The sequence below is a fragment of the Loxodonta africana genome, chromosome Y (assembly GCF_030014295.1).
Source record: "Loxodonta africana isolate mLoxAfr1 chromosome Y, mLoxAfr1.hap2, whole genome shotgun sequence".
NCBI lineage: Eukaryota > Metazoa > Chordata > Mammalia > Proboscidea > Elephantidae > Loxodonta > Loxodonta africana.
Window position 1 is genome coordinate 13,515,861 of NC_087370.1, and position 7,612 is coordinate 13,523,472.

General features: G+C 39.2%; 1 protein-coding gene across 1 annotated transcript in view; it reads right to left on the reverse strand.

The window, feature by feature from the left end:
- LOC135229096 (probable ubiquitin carboxyl-terminal hydrolase FAF-X) overlaps positions 1–6,886 on the reverse strand; it is a 174,634-nt gene extending 167,748 nt beyond the window's left edge. Inside the window, exons 1-2 of the mRNA XM_064278896.1 lie at positions 6,577–6,886; positions 5,169–5,217 (exon numbers count right to left, since the gene is read on the reverse strand). The gene's annotated coding sequence lies outside the window, so the exon portion shown is untranslated. The remainder of the gene's footprint in view (positions 1–5,168; positions 5,218–6,576) is intronic.
- Positions 6,887–7,612: the final 726 nt, after the last annotated feature.

A 7,612-nucleotide genomic window follows, 5' to 3' on the forward strand; every position in this document is an offset into this window, starting at 1 on the left:
ACTTGTTGCTTTAAGCTACTATAGTTTCATGGCAATTTGTTTTGCAGCAATTAAGAACTAATATAACACCTTACATATAATCTTTATCATGCTTTCTGCATTTGATTTTCTTTTTCATTTTAATCATTTCATTCACTATCGAATAAAGTTAACCCATATAATCAATGAGCATAACCTAAGTCAGTAAGATTAAAGATTCAATGTTCCACAGTGCTTACTAACTTCCCACTTTCTACATAAAGACCTCCATTTATTATTATAATCAGTACTTTCCATTTTTATTTTCCACTCACCCTATAAAATATAAAGGGGAATCAACCCAACTTGTATATAATTGCACAAAATACTCCTGCACAAATACATCAAAGTCAGCAAAACTGAACCGCTCTCAGGCACACCATATAATCCAAGTAATAAAAAAAACCTCTTTCATTCATGCACAGAAGTCTGAATCAACAGAAAAAAAGTAATCTGTCAACATATACTTTACAATGCAGAATCTGTAAAAATTCAAATATATCACAATTAAGGGCAAATTAACATTTTTCAATGGAAGAAATAATTTCATCTTTTATTTTTTCATTTATATGAACAGCTAAGGAATCAATTACCAGATCTAATTACTGATTACACAGCAAGAGAACAAATGCTTCTTACACAGTCTTTATATTAGAAACCTTTGACCTTAATTTATACCTAATGCTAATATACTGTGTAATCTCATTTCCCAGTATACAGCAGATTTAAGGCAAGGGAGACTAGGATGATGAAAAACTTTTGAAAATAAAATAGTAGTAATGACTGCACAAAATGGTGAATGTTCTTATTGTCATCGAATTATATGCTTAAAAATGCCTAAACTGGGAACATTTTTACATATATTTTACCAAATAGAATTTAAAAGAAAAAGTAACATGGTAAATCTGGAGCTGCCATTAACAGCACTAAGAATAACTATCTGCCAGAAAAATGAGACAGACCAAGTTTTTAAAAAAGCCCTACTCAAAACAGCCTGAGGCCCTTTCAGTGTATTAGTAAACCATCAATAACCACTGAAGATGAACGTAACTGGCACTAACAAAGAAAGAGAAAATCCTAAAAAGGAAACTGAAAGAATAAAGTTGCAGAACTGGGAAAACGTAGTGTATTTATGAAGAAGGTGGAGAGTCAAAGTAAATGTAGAATATCAACCAACCAATCAGCCACCAGGTAGCTGCTGAATTTGGTAGAAAAAGGAAATTAAGATTCAATGTTTTAAAAAGACACAAAATTCAGTAACTTAAATTATACCCTACCATGGCAATAACTGGCTCACCTGTTGAAAGCAACACTAGTTAAAAGGAACAATATCACACTCAACTTTTCTATCTATATATGGAGATACTCTTAACCACATAATATAAAATGCTTATGACAGACTTGGCATAATTAACTTTAATGCCAACTCCACTCTTGCTGAAACTTATCCATTAAAAAAAAGTTTCTTATTTTTCCATCTAAGTTTAATAAATATATGCTCAGAAGCAGTTGCTCAGCAATTCTTGCCCACAATGCTTTTAAAACGAAACTTTGTTCAGTCCCTTTATCAATTAAATGAGGACCTTTGAAAAGTGTGGGCAAGCATTAGTATTTTAAAAAACCTCCAAGTAATTCTAACATATTGCCAGGGTTGAGGAAACCCTGGTGGCATACTGGTTAAAAGGCTACAGCTGCTAACCAAGAGGTTGGCAGTTCAAATCCACCAGGCGCTCCTTGGAAACTCTATCTGGCAGAGTTCTACCCTGACCTACAAGGTCGCTATGAGTTGGAATTGACTAGACAGCAATGGGTTTTCGGTAATGGCCAGGGTTGAGGAAAAACCACACACAACCTTTTCCCAAATATAATGTCTTATTCTATGTTAAAATAAGAGTAACGATGGCTTTCAAAGATATGGAGTCAATTGGTGGCACAAACAATTGAGCACATCTGATTGCCAGCTGAAAGACTGGCAATTCAAACTCACTCAGAGGACTCTTCGAAAACAGGCCTGGGGATCTGCTTCCAAAAAGTCACAGCCTTCGAAATGCTGCAGAAGAGTACTACTCTGTACACATGAGGTTGTCACAACCTGGAATCAACGCATCAGCAGCTAACAACCACATACAGCTCCTAACAAAACCAAATGAAAGCTAAAATTCTTTTCTGAGTAACTGAAATGAAGAAAAACACATCAGGATTCAGGAAATAACCCAGAACTATGGCCCCTGGTGCTCTGATAACTCAGAACTAAAACCACTCCCGAAGCCCAATTTTCAGACAAAGATTAGACAGGCCTCTAAAACAAAAAATAACACACAAGAGGAACATACATTTTAGTTGAATCAAATATACATGACCAAATGGGCAGTTCTTGTCCAGATGCAGGGCAAGAAGGTAGGAAGGGACACATGGACACAGGGAACCCAGGGTAGAAAGTGGGAGTATGCCGTCATTGTGGAGACTGCAACCAAAGTCACATAACAGTATGTGTATAAATCTTTGAATGAGAAATTAACTTGAGGTGTAAACTTTCATCTAAAGCATACATACACAAAAAAATCCAGAAAATATAAGGCATTAATGAAAAAGCAAGGCAATGATAATACTGTCTTTTAGAATAAAAACTGATTTGCCTATTTGTCACGCCAATCAGTAATATATAGATCAAAACTTACTGAGATCTCAGTATAACCAAACTCAAAAAAATTCACTGTCATTGAATCGATTTTGACTCATACCAACCCTACAAGGCAGGGCAGAACTAGCCCATACAGTTTCCAAGGAACAACTGGCGGCAGCCCTTCCAACTGATTTTCAACAAGGATGCCAAAACCTTAAAATGGGAAAAGAAGGTCTTTTCCATAAATGGTATTAAGACAACTGAGTATTCACACGCAAAATAATGAATTTGGATCCACACTTCACACTAACTCAAAATGATCAGAGACCAAAATGTAAGAACCATAAAACCCTTATTAGATAACGTAAGTGTAAATCTTTTCACCTTTGGTTAAACATTTTTTACGCATGACACAAAAAAGACACAAGATGTAAAAGAAATAATAAAATGGTTTTCATCATAATGAAAAACCTTTACATTTCAAAAGAAAAGTGAATAGACTAGCTATGAACTGGGAAAAAATATTTCCAACTTATATATATCTGACTAAAGATGTAAACCTGAACAACAAAAAACCTTAAAAATGGGCAGTGTATAAATAAACGTTTCTCCAAAGAAGGTATTTCAACAGCCAATGAACACTTAAGAAAACATTCAACATCATTAGTCATTAGGAAATGCACATTAAAATCACACTAAGACACCACTTTACACTCACAAAAATAGTTATACAGAAAATGATGTGGAGACATTGGAACATTAGAATTGCTGATTGTAATGTAAAGGGAGTACTTCTGAAAATAATTTGGCAGCCTTAGGAAGTTAAATATAAACAACATATAACCCATCAATTTTATGCCTAATATCCACCCAACACAAATAAAAATGTTGTTCACACACAAAAATTAATATACCACTTTCTTCTCAGTTTTACTTCTAAGTTCCTAAATGGTAATAACCCAAATGTTTATCTGATGGGGGGGAGGGGAGCCTAAATGCCATGGATTCTAACTCACAGCAACCCCGCAACACAGAGGGGAACTACCTGACAGTGTTTCCAAGGCCATAAAATCTTTACAGAAGCAGAATGCCACATTTTTCTTGAGGAACGGTTCATGGGTTCAAACTACTGATCTTTTTGGGTTAGTAGCCAAGTGCCTACCCATTTCCCAAAGAGGGTTCCTATCTTGGTGAGTAGGTAAAAAAACGTCGTATATCCGTACAACAGAATACCACTTGTTAATAAAAAAACCAACCAAGTACTGATCACTACTACAACATGAAAACACTACGTTAAGCGAAAGAAGCCAAAACGAGAGACTACAAATTGTACAGTTCCATTTACGTAAGACATTTCAAAAAATCTATCAGACAGAAAACTGATTAGTGATTACCTTGAGCTAGAACTGGGAGTGACTGCAAAAAGGCATGATGGATGCACGAAGGATCCTTAGAGTGATGGAAAATATTGTAATACTAAATTGGGGTGATAAATGCACAACTCCAAGTTTATACTCATATAATTATTAGCATAAAAGGAGTAAAATTTGTAATATGTACATTATGCCTTAATAAAGCTGTTAAAAATAAACTTACCTGATAAATTTTATTTCCAGTTTATTACTAAAGACCTAAATACCAAAAAAGAAAGGAAAACAAAAACAAAAACAAACCAAACCCGTTGCCATGGAGCTGATTCTGACTCATAGCAATTCTACGGAACAGAGTAGAACTGCCTCATAGGGTTTCCAAGGAAGGCCTCTTGGATTTGAACTGTTGACCATTTGGTTAGCAGCCAAGCTCTTAACCACTACGCCACCAGGGTCTCCTAACTTAAACACAGGGATCCTTTAATGCACACAAGCATCACCAAAAAAAAAAAAAATCCATTGCTGCAGAGTCAATTCTTAACTCATAGCAACCTACAAAACAGAGTATAACGACCCCATAGAGTTTCCAAGGAGTGCTCATGGTTAGTCACCTTGTGATTAGCAGCCAAGCTCTTAAGCACTGTGCTACCAGGGCTCCAGAAGCATAACAGCCCAGCCAAAAATCCTGTATTTGAAATAATCATCTCTAACTCAGTTCCCACATAAAAATACTGAAACAAAACAAAAAGCTAAAAGAAACTATGTATTTATCCAGCTGATAAAGAACTGACGAAAAAACTCATGAAAAATATCCATTTTATGTCTTGTAAATACCTCCTTCAAAAAAAAAAAATTACCTATTTAAAGATTTCTTTTAAAAGTATTTTACTGAGATCTTGGATAGCCGTTGGCTATTTCAAGTTCCTACTTTAGGTTCTCAAATGCAATGTTCTTATTTTCTCACTACAGTAATTCTTTCCAAGCTTTAAGAAATACCAGGTTTTATTAAGGTCAACCAAGTAACAACATGAAAACATTAAGGTAACAAGGTAAAAATTCATGTAAAACTTGTATACGGAAAAGGAGAGAAAAAAGATACAGCTATATTTCAAAAATCTTATTTTTAAATCAACACATAAAAAATATTTGGAGCTCACCCTTGAAACGCCAACGGCAAATACTTCAGGCTTTCATTCTTCCCAAACACTGGAACAATAAAGTTTAAAGTATGAAAGTTAAACACATATAAAAATGAGTTTTCCTACTGAGAAAACAATTACTGACACCTTTGTAGGTGATCCTTTAAGAACTTCCAGAGTTGTGTTAGTCAAAATGGCAGTCCTCTAAATCCACAGCCCAATGAAAACTTGGGCTTTTTGTTTGTTTGTTTTTAAGGATATGGTTTAAGTGGGCTATTCTAGCTTACGGTCAACTAGTTCTTACCATACAATTACTAGTGATAAATGATAAACACCAAAACAAAACTTGTTGAAAAGATTCCTAATCTAAGCACTGCCAATTCTCCCTTAAAAACCAAAGGCGTAATGTTACGTAATTTTAGGAGATAAATAGGTTTTCTCGTAAGAGAATTCTACGAAGCATCCCACTTTTAAAATTACAGCATCTACAACGTACTCAGTTATATAAAAAACAAACTTAAAATATTTAGAAAGGTGTAACAATGACTGCACATTAGAAAATTAGAGCAACGTTATAAGGGAAATCTCACGAAATTTCTTTAACATAAATGCCCTGCTTTTAAAAATACTTGTGTAAATCTAATGGCCACAGAATATCATGTAAGTTACATAAAATATATATGCTCTATAAATCTAATATTTTACGGTAAGGGAAAATCTTAGGAAGCCTTATTCCTCACATCAAAACAAGTCACAAGCTCACCCACTATGTCATTTCTATAGAAAGAAAAAAACAGGTCACAAACTAGTTTGGAATTGATTGCTTCATCGAAACATCGTCCACGGCTTTGGCACTCAGTAAACTGCGGGTTCTCGCGGTAAGGTAGGAGCAACCTGACCGGAAGCCGCGAAGTCAACCAGGCGTAGCCGCGGCCTAGCTCTATTCCAAATCATGCCCCCTCAACAATGGCGTTTGGTGTCAAACGAAGGGAGGACCGCAATACTGTGTGACCAGACTTCTGGGTGCGGATAAGGGAATTCGGAAGGGAGAAGGTACGGAGCAGTCTGCGATTTTCCCTTACACTCAGACTCGATCCCGGGGTGCTGACTCCGTACAGGGAATACACCTAGACACCGACACTGTGGCTCTGACGCATAACCCGCCAAGGGAGAAGTAGTAACCGGGACCTGCAGGAGGAAGACACACTTAAGCCTCCGTGTCTTCCAGTTGTTAACACCAGAGCGTCGCGGGTAACTAACCGCACGACAGCCACCTTCTACTGAGAACCAAAGCTCAGTCGCAGGCCCGGAGGTGACGAGAGACAAACTATCGACCGGCTACAACGGACATACTCCGGGAAGAAGCGACAGATTTGTTCCACGCTGAAGACCCTCCCTCCTCCCCGGCAGGCGGCGGCTTTCATACCTCTTCTCTCTTTCGGCTGAGCCTGGAGCTGTCGCTGAGTTCAGATAGGCGCCGGGAGGTGCGTTTCTCCTGCTGCGGCGACTTCACTTTTCCTTGGTCGTTGTTCCGGGTCAGATTGCTTCGCTGCTCCTCGATATTCGGTTCCGGCCTTCTCAACAGACTCAGACGCTTAAGCGGCCGCCTCCCGTGAGGGAATGGCTGTAGCGTACCTTAGTAGGACCGGATAGCTACGTAAGGCTGGGAGGGGCTCGGTGCAGAACGCCCGAAAGGACGAGCTGCGAGAAAGTTGTGCCTACGGCAGCCTCCGAGGCCCGACCCCTTCAATATGGCGGATCTAGGAAGCTGAAAAAACGACAATAAAACCTACCAGTGGCAGCCGGAGCACCGCAAATTCCCACCAGCCCCAGCGCCGCCCGGTGTCTTGAGTGTACGCCCCCGCCCAGTCCCGCCCAGATCCTCCTCCTTTACTCCCTTACCCCTCCCACATTTGAACCACCTCATTGGTCCCCGGAATCCGCCTAACTGGAAAGAAATTCGTGACTCCGGCACCTCAAGCCCGCATGACTGGGAGAGGAGCAAGGAGGACAGTCCATTAGAGCACTGGATGTACCGGCCAGGCCCAACAAGAGCCAGTGTGCCCAACCTTCCTCAACTCTGCAGCGGCGCGGTGAAGAGGTGGCTCGAGAATGGACCGAAGGGGTAACTGAAGCTGGGAATCTGTGCGTTGAAGATTGGCAGGGTGTGTGGCCTGTACCGGAGAAAGGGCAGCAGCGTCCGAAAAGCAACTATAGAGAAGATGGGGTTAGTCGCTCAACATTGCTCTGACAGTTATCACTTGAACTTCTTGTTTGTTGTTACATTTGTGACCTGCAGGTCCGCCGGGTAAGTGCAAAATGAAAGCGTCAGTGGGCCTCACGTATTTCCAGGATGGGAGGAGTTAGGGAAAGGATGCTCCAACACGTAGAGATCCCCACAGTGCGCATTAAAAACCGCAGCTCCCTTGCTTGAGCGACATACCTTCCCCTTCACGTGCCAG